The sequence below is a fragment of the Spermophilus citellus genome (genome assembly GCF_964194105.1).
Source record: "Spermophilus citellus genome assembly, chromosome: 7".
NCBI lineage: Eukaryota > Metazoa > Chordata > Mammalia > Rodentia > Sciuridae > Spermophilus > Spermophilus citellus.
Genome location: NC_138188.1, coordinates 118,796,958 through 118,814,894, shown reverse-complemented (window position 1 = coordinate 118,814,894; position 17,937 = coordinate 118,796,958). Strand labels below are relative to the sequence as shown.

At 36.4% G+C, this 17,937-nt stretch overlaps 1 protein-coding gene and 1 long non-coding RNA gene across 11 annotated transcripts in view; one reads left to right on the top strand and one right to left on the bottom strand.

Moving 5' to 3' along the window:
• Nucleotides 1-17,937, top strand: part of LPP (LIM domain containing preferred translocation partner in lipoma) — a 654,410-nt gene that overhangs the window by 379,418 nt on the left and 257,055 nt on the right. The gene's annotated exons all lie outside the window — the stretch shown is intronic.
• LOC308653222 lies at nucleotides 10,474-17,763 on the bottom strand. 2 transcript variants are annotated; one of them, XR_014023020.1, is made up of 4 exons: nucleotides 17,653-17,763; nucleotides 13,084-13,223; nucleotides 12,247-12,351; nucleotides 10,474-11,313 (listed from the first exon to the last, which is right to left on the bottom strand). It is a non-coding gene; the product is annotated as an uncharacterized lncRNA (long non-coding RNA). The 2 variants fall into 2 exon arrangements; XR_014023021.1 differs by lacking the exon at nucleotides 10,474-11,313 and having other exon boundaries at nucleotides 11,787-12,351.

The window sequence follows — 17,937 nt, the reverse complement described above, 5'->3', positions numbered from 1 at the left end:
TTTTAACTACTTATTGGCTGGGTGCATTTTGATATGCCATAGAAAACACAACCTCAATATGTCTAAATTAAATTCATCAGATTTTCCCCAGAATTTGTTGTTCTGTTTTTTCCTCTTTAAATGGTGCCACTATCTAACCAGTTTCCCATGCCAGATGTTCGGACAGGATTTGTATAGACTCTTCTATCCCTTGTTATCAATCTTATCTCCTAAATGTTTGACAAATCTTTCTACTTCTTTCCCTCTCCACTGATAGTAGATGATTTCAGATCACCATCACTCTCATGTACAATGGGTGATAACTCTTCTAATCAGATTCCTCTTAGCCATTCACTCATCCACTACCCCAATCTGTCCATCAAGCTGTACCTAAAATGCAAATCTGACTGTATTACTCCCCTGTTTAACACCTTATCTCTTTAGCCCATCCCTCTAACAGTGATTAACGAAACAGGAAATAGAAATGAGTTTGAATCTCACTTGCATGCTATGTGAGCTTGGACAAATAACACTTTTTCTGTTTATTTCCATATGTGATATAGAAAATCATAGTGCTTCCCTTCAGATGTGAGCCTCTTTGGCTTTTTCTCTTACCCCGCTTCTTTGGTGCTCCATTCTAAGGCCAAAGAATGCCACTTCTCACCTTCCCAAAGGCACACAGCTGCCCCAAGTCATATATTAGTCTCTGCCTGGGACATTGTTCATGCCCCCAGCCCTTTATTGCCATGTCTCAATATAGATGTCATTTTCCTTAAGAATGTTCAGCAGCCTCTTCTGGTCTAATTTAGTTTAGATGTCCTTGCTGTGTTCTCCTGTGTCTTTGTCTTTGCATGTCCTAAGTTCCACACTTTGCACCCTATAAATGCTCCCTCACTATCTGCTTCTCCCAAATGATCATACTTACTCTACCCATTATAAGTATCATGAGGGACATTGATTGACCTTGAACATCTTGTGAAGCTACCAGTCCCTGCTGCCTCACATTTATTAGCACAGTCTAGCAAAGACTGAGCTTAGTAAATATGTTTATAATGTGACTGTCTCACTGGTGCACATACATTTTTCCAGCAGAGTGACCACAACTTTCCTTCTGTAGAAGAAAACAAAATATAATTCTCCTCCTCTGAAATGCCTCCCTAGGAAGATGACTACCTCTAGATAGCTGTTTACACAATCAAATCAAGTGGTATTTTACAAGGAGGGAAAGCCCCAGGACAAGTCCCTTCTCTTGACCACAAAGTTGAATGTTTTGTATCTTTTCCTCCTAACACTTGGTTTCAGCAAAGCAATAGTTCTATCCCTTCTCCCTCCTCTCCTAGTCCTGCAAATGTAAAATAGAAATGTTTGTACTAAATCCCTAGATGATTACAGTGTTAGGCCTTGAGTTTGGGGGGCAGACAACAATCCTACTTTTAGCATTGCTTAGAAGAAATTTCTAGGTATATAAGTAATGAGCATTCATTCATTTTGTTTCACTTTTCTGTCAAGCATTTGGGGGAATTTTTTTTTCTAACAGTTCTGCACACTAGAAGAAAAGTTCACAATTTTTAAAAGGAAACGTGGCCCTTTTCATTAGCTCCTTTTACCTCATGCTGAGTCATGGATGAGAGAGAATTTGTAGGCGGCTGAGCTGCAGGAAAAGTAATACTGTCATTTACACTTGCCTGCTGCTATGCTTTCCAGAAAACTTCTCCCGTGGGTTGCGAAAGTGATTAATCTGCTGTTAAAACTGACAAAGAGGTTCTCTGATAAGAAAAAAAAAAAATTAGAGGGTTTTTCTTTAAAAAGTAAGCTACTCTTTCCAGTTTAAAATTAGGAAAAGAAAGTTAAGTCTGGGTATCATTTTAAAATTTGTGTGTGTGTGTGTGTGTGAAAAAGAGAGGAGAGGAGAGGAGAGGAGAGGAGAGAGAGAGAGAGAGAGAGAGAGAGAGAGAGAGAGAGAGAGAAGAGGGAGGAGGAGGAAGAGGGAAACTGGCCATGACTTTACACAATCAAAGGACATTTTCTGTTTAAATTATGCTTTTTTTATTTATTGGTATGGCTCATTCCCCATGTTATAACTAAATTATTCATTTCTACATGAATAATGTTCCCTTGCTTTTTAAAATATTTTTCTATATTTGGGTCTTGATTTTCAACACTTTCTCTATTAATTCTCAGCCCCAGATGAGAAGAAGTAAAGTAGTACGGAAACCTTCTTTTTAATATTTGAACCAATGAAGATGTTCTCGGTACCTTCTATCATATAAGTTTCCCTCTCCCTGAAAAATTTCATTTATGTGACCTTTTTACAACACTTTCAAAAACTTGGACTAAAGTTGTTCATATAGTTGAAATGAAGCATCAGTTCTTCAAGAATTTAGAACTTTTTTTTTTCTTTTTCTCCCTTTCTTTCTTTTTTTTCTTAATCCCTTTTCCACTGAGGACTACCAAGTAACATGGAGTTTGATCTTCTCTAAGAACCTCCATTTCACTGGGCAACTTAAAGGAACAAATGAAGAAATAAATTACATGGCATAATCTGTTTTATAATTGTGCAGAGAACCCTCAGTCAGAGTTTAGAACCCTCGATTAGAATGGTAGAGCTTATTAAACTACTTCCCTTTAAGTTTATTAATTTATTTACTTACTTATTGTTTGAGATGGAATTCTTTCTCACTCTGCTGTTTAGGCTGGCCTCAAACTCCTGTGCTCCAGCAATCCTCCTGCCTCAGCCTTCAGAGTTTTTAAAAGCATGTCCCACCTTGCCTGACTTTTGCCTTTAGTATTTTAAGGCCTACTTTTTCTTTTTTATGACAGGTTTTTTCAGGTTGTTAAAATTCATTATCTTAACCTGTTTTCTTTTACATTTTTTTCCACTCCTAAGCCTAATCATTTTATTTTTGGTGTTGTCAGATTATTTTACTTGGTTTTCTCTTCCTGCCTCCTTTTGAAGCTGACCTGTGAGTTGAACCACTTCCTTGGCAACTGAAAGAGACTCTCTGGACTCTGACAGCACTGCCCCCCAGTGAGGAAGGGAAGAGTCAGAAAGTTCCTTTCTCTCACTGACTGGAGTCACATGGGAGGCTTGGGGGTTGTTCTTTTAGTCCTCAAGTGTAGATATACATACCACTTTGCCCCTAGGCTACAAATCCAGGTTTTAAAATTCTGAAGTTGAAAATGTCAAAACCGTTTATAATTGAAATCCTGCCTAGAGATCAGCCTGTATTTCTAAGGGTATTTCATGGGGAAGGAGGGCATGGAAAAACACATAAATGTACTCATATTATATCAGAATTGCCAATATTCTTTGTTTTATTAAAGTATATAAAAGGTATGTGAATGCAAGTATGCAAATATGTATGTTTATATACATATATATGTGAAGAGAGTGAGCAGCACTTTAGATAACACCATATTCATCCATCTTCAAGGTATTTTAGAGTATAGTCTTTCGCAGCATCTTGGGATGAAAGATTAGTGTTATTTTGGAGAGGGTCTCTTTGGGACAGAATGAAGAGTAAAGATTTCTGCAGTCTACTTTTAAGTGGAGCAAGGTAATCGCTACCTAACCAAGTGGCTGTATGCAGGTCTGTTTCAGTTTTCATAGAAGCATGAAATCACTTCCATCACAGAGAGGAGCAAAACCTTCTCTGGTATTGTTTTTATTGTTGTTTTTGAGTTTAGCTATCTAAATTTAAGTCACCTGCAGTGTTTTTACTTTGTAGACATTCTGATTTGATATATTTGAGAGGGAAAGGTTCTATACCTATTATGAAGAGCATTTTTCTTAACTAAATGCCAAAGACAAAATTTAAACCAAAACATAGTCATGAAGCAATGGTAATGAGATATTATTATGGTTTAGTAGGAGAAAAAAAAAAAAAAAAGCCCTGCAGGGAACAGTAGGAGTGCAGTAAATTATGAATTGCTCCTAAATAGGTCTCATTAGTCCACAGTGACTATGTTTAATTGACATTAGAAAGGAATCTGGAAAGTTTGGGGAAGTATACAGAAGACAGCTTGGTGTTGAGCTAATAAAAGTCATTAGAGTGTTTTGGAAATTACCAACAGTTGATTGTGTGTGAAGGGTCCACAAAACAGCACACATTTCACTATGCACACTTATGGAAAAGTCTGTTAAAGAGAAATGGACCTGCAGAACCCTGGGAAATACAGCATGTGATAGTTACCTCTAAGTTTCTCCTTTCACCCTAGACATTTCCAACAAAATAGAGTGGACTTTGATGTTGTTGTAAGGAAAGACAACTCTCCTGTAGCCTACAGCACAAAAGGGCATTTATCCCGATAGTTTATTTCCATGTTGATACCCTATATGGTCTGCAAAACCAGAGTGCCAGATGCTAAATTCTATCAACATAATGCATCTTTAATTAAATATTATAGTTGCAATACAATTAATAATGTGGTCTGTTTCCATAACTTTATTAAGAAATTACCATAATTTTTGTATAATAGGCTAATTAAAAGGCAGTGTGTTTTGAAACAGCCTCTCCTAAAGTGGTTATGTGCTTTGTGTCTGTGGAATTTTGAATTTAGATTAAGAGATCATGGGCCAGATGCAGCATACTCATAGCTTTGTATCAGTAAGGAGTCTTGTAGGATCTAGTATTATTTATTTTTCCTTTAAAATGAAAATAGGTTTCTTGTTTTTCTCAGAGAGCTCAATCTTTAAGAGGTTTAGGGAATAATGAACCCACTTTCTTTGGGCTTCCACCCTCCTCTAACTCTTAAAAAAACCTGAAACAACACAAAAAATGATAATTCCAAGCATGCAGTACACTGGGCTGGGTTGGTTCTTAATGAATGGAAGGTCATGCTTCTGTTTCTGTGGCATCCTTGATGTTGTTTTAATTTTCACAATGTGTTAACATGATAATTAAATTCCCATAGCTGTCCTGTGAGGAAAGAATTTTAAATTGCACTACAAAAACGCAAAAAAAAAAACTTTGTTTAAAAATATTCTCTCTTAAACTGAGATCATCTATGGGTACAGAATAGTGTATACAACTATGACAACAGGGCTTTGGGAAAATAACATTTTGCAAACTGCCTTTTAAGACTCTTTGAAAATGTTACCCACTCCCCCCACCCCCAGCTAAACAGAAGTAATTTGCATATGAGGTGTGTGTGCCCTTACTCTTAATGAAATAGAGGTTCCTTCTCTTCAGAAAGTAATTGCTCTCCCCATAATGTATTTTTATTTTCAGCTCTGTGTGTCCCTCCCCTGCCCTTCTTTTGCTCTAATATTTGTCCCTTAATTGTATCAGATTAATTGTCAACTAAAATTAAAGGCAGATGTTACCCTTCACAGTTTGTCCTGAACTAATTTTGCAGTCTTATTTCAGGTATGTAGTGTAGAGAAATGTCACTCACAAAAACTTGGGAGCCAGAGTCTAGATTCAGACATCAGTTTAAATGCCTGCCTTAATAAGTCCAAATTAATTGTTCTCTTCTCAAATCCCCAGTTTTAGATAAACTAAACAAAATTGAATCAGTATATGTACTAAAATATGTTATCATTTTAGGTATTTGTAGTGTTCTCTGAGATAGCTCCTTCCCACTCAGGGTTAATATGGGAATTTCCTCAGCTAGATGATAGCTTTCAGAATAGGAGTCAAAGTTATCTTTTATGCCAGAAGTAAAAATTACTCAGGTCACATGAAAACATGTGTTAATGCTTCTCCACAAAATTGTCTAGACCCTTTGTCCAGATATATGCATGAACACTGTGGTGATTGTGTTTCCTTAAATGAAAGAAACAAGTCACCCTCTGAAACAATCTATAGACCACTAAATGTGAAGAACATTATCCAATTTGATTACCAGATTCTAGACTTTTAGTTTTAAAAAACCTGAAACAACACAAACAATGATAATTCCAAGCATGCAGTACACTGGGCTGGGTTGGAATTATCCCATGATTTCTACTTGTCACTTTTGTTTAGGGTATTTCTTTTTCTTTTTACATTTTTTATTCATGAGTTAGAATTACATGGAATAGTAGGCGTCATTGTCACACATTCATACATGCCCATAATTTGATCAATTTCATTTCCCAGCATATCCCCTTTCATCTCCTCTGTTCTCCCCTTGATCCACTTGCTCTGTTTAACTGGTATCCCTATTTTCGTGATTATTTGGAATCTTTTTAATTTATTCTAATTTGTTATACATGATGGCAGAATGCAGTTTATTTCATATTACACATTTAGAGCACAATTTTTCAAGACACTAATTGTACACAAAATATTTCGTTCCATTTGTGTTTTCATACATGTACTTAGGGTAATGATGTCTAACTCATCTTACCATTATTCCTACCCACTTCTCCCCTCCTTTCCCCTCCCTCCCCTTTGCCCTGTCTAAAGTTCTCCATTCCTCCCATGCTCCCCTCTCCCCAATCGCCATTATGAGTCAAGATCCTCATATCAAAGAAAACATTTGGCCTTTAGTTTTTTGGGATTGGCTTACTTTGCTTAGCACGATATTTCTCCAACTTCATCCATTTACCTACAAATGTCATGATTTTATACTCTTCTAATGCTGAGTAATGTTCCATTGGGTATATATTCCAAAGTTTCCCTATCCATACATCTACTGAAGGGCAACTAGGTTGGTTCTATAATTTAGTTACTGTGAATTGCGCTGCTATAAATATTGATACAGCTGTGTCCCTGTAGTATGCTGTTTCTAATTTAAACTGAGGAGTGGGATAGCTGGGTTCAAATGGTGGTTCCATTCCAAGTTTTCCAAGGAATCTCCATTCTGCTTTCCAGAGGATATTTCTAATAAAGACCATTTCACATATATTTTCTTGGTTTCCATCAGTTCAGCCACACTAGTGGAATTTATACCATTCATGTGCGGAAATACTGTACAAAGTAAAATATTTTAGAAAAGACTTGCTGAAACATTTCTACAACTGTGAGCTCCATGGTTCACTCTCTTGGAGTGTCTTCCTTTCAAGCTCTGTGTCCTATTAAGGCCTCCTCATTTCCCGCCTGAATGACAGCACTAACTTCTTCACTGAATCTTACACTCTAAATAAGCGTTCGGTTACACAATATTTCCATAATACAACCTGATCTGCCCTTCTACCATTAGCTTCCTCCAATGTACTGTTATACAGATGTATAAGAAATGTGATGATAATAATAATAATAATAATAATAATGGTAATAACTACAATGACTGACTACTCTTCAATGCTCTGTCTCAAATATTAACTTTCCTGAGACAACAAGGCTGTTGGTATTCAATATCAGAGCATTTGACAGTGGGGTATGTGGTATGGCTCTGATATAATGTATTTTATGTGGCTGATTGAAAAAAAGATTACCTGCTGTGCATGAGAAGCGAGTAGGTGGGAGTTTGCATTTTGAGAGAAGTGCATGTGTGGCATTTTCATATGCTGTTTTATCTCCTCAAATTCTTCACATCAGAAACAAACTTTTTGTGAAGAGATTATAGCATAATCTCTTCACATGGGCCAGTACAAAAATCTACATGTGTTGCATTCTGGTCTTAGTTTTTAAATTAAATATGTATGATAAGTAAGACATTGTTGCACTGGAGTGTTCATGTTTATTAAAGCAAATTGACTTCTTGGGTACCACACTCTACTATTTTTAGCAGATTTTTAAATTTTTTGGATCTGTGATATAATGATAAATTAAAAATAAGATATAAAACTGTATGTAAAGACAGTGCACATTTAAACACTGATACCCATTCCAACCACACACATACATATGGTGCCCAAATACTCCATACACACAAATATACATGTAAGTAAATAGAAAAAAATAAATCACAAATAAAGTTATTAAAATTTAAAATTGCTATCAATAAAGTTTTGAATTAAGGGTTTTATTTAAAAATTAATATTTCCCATATTTTCTATAACGAAATTTTAATGAAGAAAATGTATCTGACATGAAAGCTTGCTTAGCTCTCATTCACAGCTTTTTTTTTTTAACCCAGGGGTGCTTAACCTCTGAATCACAGTCCCAGCCCTTTTTAATTTTTTTGTTTTGAGCTAGAGTCTCACTAAGTTGCTTTGGGCCTCATTCAATTGCTGAAGCTGGCCTCGAGCTTGCAATCCTCCTGCCTCAGCCTCTTGAGCCAATGAGAGTGCACCACCATGTCTGGGCTGTTTATTTTATTTGGAGACAGGGTCTCCTTAAGTTGCTGTGATGGCCTCGAACTTGCTATCCTCCTGCCTCAGTCTCCACAGTAGTTGAAATTATGATTGTGCTTCTCCACACCTGACCTCAGCCACAGTTCTTAACAGTGACTGATATTATTAAAATGTCATGAGTCACAGGAATAAAACAGTCAAAATTAAAATATCTTTTTATTATAAAAATATTTTGAATAGTTTAGTTCCTACTGTCTGAGGATGGGACTCATGGGAAATTGTATGTTTTGCTGCTATTATTATAATTATTATTATTTATTGGAGGGTACTGGGGATTGAACCCAGGGGCACTCAACCACTGAGCCACACCCCCAACCCTATTTTGTATTTTATTCAGAGACAGGGTCTCACTAAGTTGTTTAGTGCCTTGCTTTTGCTGAGGCTGGCTTTTAACTTACAATCCTCCTGACTCAGCCTCCAGAGCCACTGGGATTATAGGTGTGCACCACTGTGCTTGTCTTGCTTGTTTGTTTGTTTGTTTATGCTGGGGATTGAATCCAGGGCCTTGTGGATGTGAGGCAAACACTATACCAACTGAGCTATATCCCCAGCCTGGGCTTATTTTTATGATGATGATGATGATGATGATTTGTATTGCTAAGATATTGAACAAGGAAATTTAGAATGAATAACTAAGATACAGTTCTAAGGTCTAGGATCATTTATACTGATTGTTTCATCTTTTTCTTCTTTCCACTTTTCTCACCAAATAATGCTGTGGCTGAGGCCATGTATCATGTTCTTGTATTTATATAATGCTAAAAATCCTTGAAACCACAGAGAATCATACACAATATACACTTAACTCATACACACACACACACACACAAAATATAAAGTAAATCAAGAAAATGGTACATGTATAAAGACATGAATTGATATGAACATACTTTATATACAAAGATATGAAAAATTGTGCTCTATATGTGTAATAAGAATTGTAATGCATTCTGCTGTCATGTATTTAAAAAAAATTAAATCAATTTAAAAAAAAGAAAATGGGGAATAACTTCTTACTTGAATATAGTCATTCATTGAATTATTCATTTATTCATTGCTCAGTGATGTTTTGATGCCCTACTTTGGTTTAGTTTATGTGCTATCCGCTTCTAAAGCTGAAAAAGCAGAATATCAGAACATGGTCCCTAATTTTGAGTTATGTAGTTTAGAACAATATTGTTCGGACTTGAAAATGTGTAAGAATATCCTAGGTGATTACATTTATCTGAGATTCATGGAAAGGCAGGCTAGGGGAAGATGCCTGAACTCAGCTGTCCAGCTGAAGTATGAAAAGCATCTTTAGCCAGCATCTTGAAGGGGGAGTTTCTAAGTCACAAACATAGGAAGCTGCCTAAAATTCTTCACTAATTCAGAATGGAGTGAAACACTCTGGTCTCCTACCTCCTAGGCTAGTGTTGTTTGATTGGTTGGAACTCAGCTCAGTGTTTACAAAAATAAATGGGTTGCAAGGGAATCACTGTGTTCCAAGTAAGGATTGTCAGACTTCTGGGAATCTGAGTAGTTTCCACTGGTTTCCTGCCTGTTTCCCTGACTACAATTTATTAAGTCACTGAGGCCAGAAATGGTAACTTTTCACCCTATAACTGGCAAAATTCCTGGTTTTTAGGAGATGGTCATTAAATTGTAGATGACTATATGAATGACACCATTTTCAAAAATAAATTCTAAACTCATACATTTAGAGCCAATTAACTAACACATTTCTTTTTTGGGGGGTCGTTGGGGGAAATACAGTGAGCTGACAGAAAGGGAAAGACATTTGAAGATGTGATTGGTTTTCTTTGTAAATCAAGCTATTTTGTTTTCAATGTAAGAATATGTGCTCATTTTATAAAAGAAAATGACAGAAGACAAAAGAAAAATACCAACGTTCCTTGTACTCATGTCACCACCCATAGTTTTGGTTTTGTTCTTCATGTGGACATATTGGCTACAATCGTGCCCTAAGTACAAGTTTAGATCATTTGATTTTTTTGCGACATTATAGCATTAGGATTAAGCATACTATAACATATATAGATCATGAGAATTGTAAAAATAAATCTTGAAAATAGTGTCAGAATGACAAGGGTCTCATTTCATGCCATTCCAAAGAATCTCGGGTATCAGAGCTTATCTGAGATCAAAGGCACCCTTAGATACCTTCAGTTACCAGGAATCTTTGAATTAGTTCAGTCAAATCCTTTCATTTTATAAAGAGGAAATCGAGACCCAAACAATAATAAAAGTGAATTTATTCAAGCCAAATATTTTCAGGCCTTGTTCCAATTTGAAATAATGTCCCAAAGAGTATCTGTGTTTGAATTTGCTGTTGTTTGCTAGGGGAAAGGATAAGCTAGGTCTTCATTTTGCTTCTTCCATATTCAGTGATTGGACTTCACCTGCTGTGTGTCCCTGAAGATAAAGACTTCTGCAGTGATGCTGGTCCCCTACTCCTGGCCAAGCCCTAAGTCCCTTGCTCTCCCATGGAGTCTGATCACTCCGACCATGGTCAGGACTCAAACTTCCAGCTGACACTGGCTACCTAGCAAAGAGAAAGTATTAGATCCCATAACACCTCCAAGTTCTAGGACTTTTGCTCCCCTGCATGATCAAAAATATCAAACAGGCTCTCATCAGAAAAGTTTCAAAAATATAAATAGCAAGGGGTGTTTGGGGGAGCGTTCAAACCATCATTGATCCTGCCTCTGCTGTTTTTAAGAAGACTGTTCTTATACCACAAAACATGTAGCAATCACCCTTCCCTTCTCTGAGGCTACAAATACAATCCTGTTTTTCAAATAGTTACCCAGAAAATAGAGAAAGGAGCTACTACCTTAACTATAGACTCATACTGAGTGAGAAAGACAGGCCTGAGAGCAACCATGGCTTCCAGATCACTCCTCCTTCCCCTCACCCTTTCAGGCCACAGCTACTAGAGAAATGAAATCTACCCCGTGTGGTCACTGTGGGATTTATCCGGGCATTTGCTGAACCTGCTCGCAATTTATTTTTATTTCTTCCGATAGACGTGGATTTGGCACAGGAGAGTGAATTCTTTCTGGAACAGCAGATGTGCCTGGTACACTCGTTTGCTATAACCATTTGTGCTGTGGTTGAAAAAAAAAAAATTTTAAGAGTGCAGAATTGTTGAAGGGGGAGGGCTAAAAAACCAGAACCATTTTAGTGATTATGCAAAGTTAGAATGTGAGTAATTTTGCCGCAGTTAGTCATTATGTGCTTTCATAGCTTGTTTTACAAGGATAAAGGGATGTGTACAGGTTTGGTGAATAGAGCTCTTATTTGTCCCTAATAGTCACTCTTTATGAAAACATTTTCTACCCTTCCTCCCACTCTGTGGCAAAGTGCTCTCTCCTTAGAAATTATACCCTTCTCTGATTCAGCCCTTTTATCCATCTACAATAAGTGGACAAACAGCCTCCATTTCTGAGAACAAATATGTTAGGAGAAAAACTTTTTCCCCTTATATATAATGCGGTTGACATGTATTCAAATCATAATAATACAGTGATCATTTTAAAATGAGCATGTTTCTGCAAAGGGAAAAAAAACTGAGCAAGCATCCAGTGACTCTGCTATGAGCCCAATGAGCTGTAAACATGGTGTCCTTTCAGTATTTTATACAGGTTTTAGCAAGCTTTGCACGTGGAATTCTCTGAGGACTGTAATATATCACCTATTCCTCTTTTATTTGCTTTCCATCACCCAGATTCCTTTGGAAATATGTGAACGGGGGTCTGTTTGTTTCCACTGAAGCAAATATAGCCACTTACTCACACAAGTGGCTTCCCTTACTGAATTCGACTACTATTTTGGAAACTCCTGTATGAAAACACAGCCCAACCTGTCCCTTCAAACCTGGCTAGTGATGTCCATCTTGACCTCCCAATATCTATGCACTAAGGTCCATTTTGGTTGAAAAACAAAACAGGGTCTGTTGCCTTTTTGTGACTTGTTAGTAAACCTGGTCATTCTTGTGGAATGGTAGGAAGAAATTCTAGAAAGGTGGCTCTAGTCCTCACTTTCAAAGCCTTACTGCTTTGGGCAAATCTTATCTGAGCCTGTTTCCTTGAGAAGATGGAAATGTACGACCTTCATGTTTCTTTCAGCTCTAGTACTCCATGATTCTGTAAAGAAAGTTATATGTTTTAATTATGCACAAATCAGTCATCTTTTTCTTCTTTAAAATTCCTTTGAATATAACTAACTCTCACACTCTTGTCTCCAAGATGTTCACATTTTAATTCTCACCACTGATATACATTTCCAAAGGAGAGACCCCTACAGGACAGAGAGATTTCCAGGGGGAAAAAATTGTGCGGTTTTATTCATCTGTCTTTTAATGGCTTTGGAGTAGCAATGAGAGTCTGGAAGGATCTGTTCTACAAGAACAGTTGATTATAAACCAAAATTGCTCACCAGACTCACCACATTTCCTGTTACCTACAGCTAAGAAACCCAAAATGCAAAAAACTCAATCTAATATTTTAATATTAGATTGACTATTCATCCCAAACATTTCTTAGATGCATGGGTTTAGGGTTCAACTTCACAAAACTTATAAAGAAGAGTATGAGACATTTTTAACTTAGTCAACTCCTGCCATTATTATTTGCCAAATATTCTCTCGTGGAATTTGATCATAACATGTTATTGAAATAACTTTTATCTTTTAAAGAATAGGTTAAGGAAAATCTGTGTGCTAGGCCTAGAAAAGTTAGAATGTTGAACTAGAAAGACAAAGCTCTTAACCTATCGAACATAATGGGGAAGATAATGAATGCTAAAGGAATAAATGCAAAAGAATGGATGAGGGCTATCATAAAAGGGGGTACCAACTATTAGTGCAGGGACCTTACCTGTCTTGGAGGATCAAGGCTGGCTTCCCTGAAGAGGTGTCATTTCATTTGAAATCTGAAGGATGAATTCTCGGTAGGAGGTGGGAGACAGAAGCAGGTTGGAAAGGATTCAAGTCAGGGTACGCACAGAAGGGCTGGGACTATGAATTCCACATGGAGGGAGGTAAGAGAGGAGACTGGTGAGAATGAACAGAAGTTTTGTTATGAAGGAATCTGAACTTCATCCTAACAGCAATGAGGACCTTGAGAAATTTTAATGAAAGAATGCAAGATTCAGAGTTCAGTTTTAGAAACATTCTGGTTGCAGTCTACAGTATGTACTGGAGAACAATAAGAGATCAGTTTGTTTAAAAAAATGTTCATATAAATGTGTTTTTTTATTTGTTTATTTCAGTAAATTAGGTCAGCAATGATAGTGTACTGGACTAGAGCACCAATAAGCTAAGAGTAAGAACTGGAACTACTGATTAGTAATTAGTAGATGGAATCACAAAATCAAGTAGAAACACTATAGTATAAGCATATTTGTATCATCCAGTCACATTGCTAAATCTTAGAGGTATCTACCAACCTTAAAACATAAATGGTTTACAATTTTTGACCATGTACATAGGCACTCCTATTTTATTTTTCTTCATAGACCATTATTTGGAATACATGCTCCCTTCCTTTTCAACTGCATGTCATTTCACTAGATAATATGTCATGATTTTCTCAACCATCTTCTAATTTTTTTCCTTAAGGTAAATAACCTAATTTGAGAGCATTTTAATAGCCTGTCATTGAAAGCTTACCCACCAAAAGAATTATCTAGTGTCCACTGCTACTGGTCATGTCAAAGTGCATCTGTACTGTTCTCACAGGGATTGGGTTTTGTTATTTCTCAGCTAAGGGGTTCAGCTCTCGAAATTTTTCTCTAAACCCTTGGTCTGATTGGAGAAAAGTGCTGGGCCCTTTAGGGGATGATTCAGGGAAGCAGATCGCTTGCCATGGAAATAGGTCCTTTCTCACTACATTCCTAGGTTACAGAATAAGCTCAGATCGAATTAACCCTCATCACAATGGCATTTTATCCAGTTCCAGACACATGCATGCTAGGAACTCAGTGTACTATACTATATGTGTATTTATATAAACAAAAACCTTGGAGACCTCTCAAGTTCAAAACTGATGACATATCATCTCATTTGAAAGTTATCTGGGGGCGGGGGAGGCTCTCCTTAAAATGCTAGCTCTCTTGATTCAGCAAGATGACAGGCTAGTTTTATGAACATGGAAGTGCAGGGCCTCACCTGGATTATTGCTTCTGTGTTTAATAGTTGGGGGATAGGAAGGGAAGAATTTCAAGGTAGAATCTAAGTGCTCCCACTTGACTTGATTTTTATTTCTGAGAAAACAACTTGACATACTGGCATTGGTGTCTTCAGTTGTCCAGGGAACGGCTTGTCTTCACAGTATTTTATACCCCTTCAGAAGTGTTGTGAGAATTAATTAAACGGAAAGGCTTCTAAGACAAAACCCGCTCTGGAGTGCCACATCAGACCATACTGTTTCTGCTATTTCTGCCTCAGAAGTTATTAAGAATAGCCCGTCACTAGCAGTGGTGTGTGTTTGCAGAGCACAGCACTGTGAAATGAGCAAGTGCTGATGTGATGCACAGAAGATGTTGAGGCCTGTGGCTGTCTGAGGAGAGCCCCATGGAAGGCTCGTGTGTGTGTGTGTGTGTGTGTGTGTGTGTGTGTGTGTAAGAGGGGGGTTCACATGCCCATCAAGCATGTGATGTTTTAAGGTCAGTGGCACCCATGAAAATTGTGTGTTTTTATTTTGAGAGTAATATTTGAGACTCATCACCAGTTTCCAATTACCATTTATGATTGGACTTCTATCTTTAATGTGAAAAATATGAAAAAAAAAGAAGAGGAGGAGGATGATGAAAACAATTTTTTTTTTTCTTAAATGTATCGCCCAGTGCAAAATTTTAACCTTTTAACAATACTTTTAAACCACTTTTAATTTTTGGCTGTTTCTTCCCTTTTTTTCTATGTATGTAGCAATGGAAATTAGAATACTATAATTATTTTTTTTTTTGGTGTTTGGTTTGTAAAATAATGTAAATGTTTCTTAAACTTTATTGTAAATATGTATTAATTTATATATTTATACGAAATATGTGTGATGTAGGATATATAATTATGCATTTATATATATTTATATTGTACATTAAAATGTATACATATGACATGTTATTTATTTCTCCCTTTGATTTCAAAAGGAATATGTGGTTATGGTAGGAAGTTTGGGAAATGGGGAAGTATACAGAATACCCCAAAAATACCCCACTTAAAAAAAACCACTGTGACCAGTCCAGGAATAAATCCTTCTAGCTACATATGTATGCATATGTTTTGTGAGAGACAGATGGTGCATTTGTTGATGAACAGACATGAAACAGTTTCCTAACCTGATTTTAATACATGAGATGGTTGACATGTTATTTATTGTTTATTTTTATTTTCCAGGGATAAAATATGCATAACCTAGAATTTCCCATTGCAATTGCTCTTAATATACAGTTCAGTATTGTTGAGTACATTTACAGTGTTGTGCATTGATCACCAGGATCCATGTCCACAGATGTATCTTCCCAAATAGAAATGCCACCCCATTACATTACTCCCTGTTCTTCCTCTTCAGTCCTGGCAGCTACATTCTTCTTTCTGTCTTTACCAATTTGACAACTCTAGGTACCTTATGTAATTGCATTCATACAATTTTGTACCTTTGTTACTGGGTCATTTCATTTTGCATGTCTTCTAGATTCCTCCTTGTTATAACTGGGTCAGAATTCACTTCTTTTTTGATGCTGAATAGTATTTTGTTGCATGTATGCCTGGCTCCCATTTTATTTATCCACTTATTCATCAGTGAATGCTGTAGCTTCTTCCTTTGGGCTATTACAAATAATGCGAACATGTGAACATGACTGTACAAATATGTATGTCCTTGCTTTCAGTTCCTTAGCAGTATGCCCAGACATGGAATTTCTGGTATTTGTGGTAAGGAAAGGAGTTATTGATGTTTTTAAATATCTTCACAGAATGGTTTTTAATGGCTCCATAGCTTTTCATCATGTGATTGTACCAGAATAATTTATTTAAATAACCCTCATTTACTGAACTATGTAAATTCCCCATAATCCTTTACTTCTACAGATTACAATGAATGATCCTTGAAACTAAACATTTATGCCATCTGTGGTCAATTCCTTAGTTTAAATTCTTATAAATGAGATTATTAGTTTAAAAGTATAGAATCTCTTAGTCTTCTGAATACATATCACTAAATCAACCTATGGACAGATTTACCATAAATATTTTAAAGGAAGAAAGAATAAATTAGTTTCTAAATTTTATGAAATTCTCCTTTGAAATCCACTCCTATCACTCAAAGCCCACTGCTCCAAGTAAGATTCCCTCTTCTGTTTTAACAACAGAACCAAAATCTGGTTCTGAACTCTTGCTTTTGATGGGAATCATTTTCTTCTCCTTTTCAGATTTCCAGATTTTAGTCTCTTGAGTGGGTGTGTCTATAATAATCTGTATTTTAAAAGCTTAACCTATGCTGTCATGAAGTTAGATTTGAAAAGGGTGCAGACTGTACTCTATATCTAATAGGTTGTTTTCCAACTCATGGGGTCATCTATGGAATAGATAGCATGAATGGCCAAAGTGGGTAAGGAAAGGAGTTGTGGTACTGAACTCAAAGCAGTGGAGATGATTATCAAGGATGTTCAAGAAAGCAAAATTAAGTCATTTTCCTGTTCAGTGCTAGAAAGAAATTATGAATTAAATAGCCAATGAGGTTTTGCATTATAACTGAAACAGGTAATCTGTGCTTGCATTTGTCTTTATTGTACAGATTCAGAAATTTTATTTTTATTATCTATTGAAAGGCATCTATTTGGTTTATATCTTCAGTATTATGAATCATGCTGCTTAACTGTTGATGTGGCTGCTGATTTGGTGGTTCTATTTATAGTTTTTTTGAGGAATCTCCATACCTCTCTCCAAATTGCTTGTACCAATTTATAGTTTCATCAACAATGTGTGAGTGTACCTTTTTCTCCACATTCTCACCAACACTTATTATTTGTATTCTTGATAACTGCCTTCACCAGTGAAGTGTAGTAGAAAAGGAGGGAACACCACCCAATTCATTCTATGAAGCTAGTATCACTCTGTGGATAAAACCAGACAAATATCAATCAAGAAAAGAAAACTTCAAGCCAGTATCCTTGCTGAATATAGGTGCAGATATTCTTAATAAAATATTGGCAAACTGCATACAAAAAGATTTTTAAAAGATAGTGCAGCATGATCGAATGGATTTCATCCAGGGAAGCAAGATTGGTTCAACATATGGAAACCGATAAATGTAATTAACCACATATATAGAATTAAGGACAAGAATCACATGATTATATCAATAGATACCCAAAAAGCATTTGGCCAAGTATAGCATCCATTCATATTTAAAACACTAGAAAAACTAGAGATAGATGGAACTTACCTCAATATTGTAAAGGCCATATAGGACAAATCCAAGGCCATCATCATAATGAACAGAGAAAAACTGAAAGCATTTCCTCTAAAGACAGGAAGGAGCAAGGCAAAGCTGTGTACTCTCACCACTCCTACTCAGCATAGTCCTTGAAACTCTAGACAGAGTAGTCAGGCAAGAGAAGGAAATTAAAGGAATACAAATAGGAAAAGAAGAGGTCATATTACCCCTGTTTGCCAATGACATGATTCTATATTTAGAAGACCCCAAAACTCCAACCGAAGACTTCTAGAG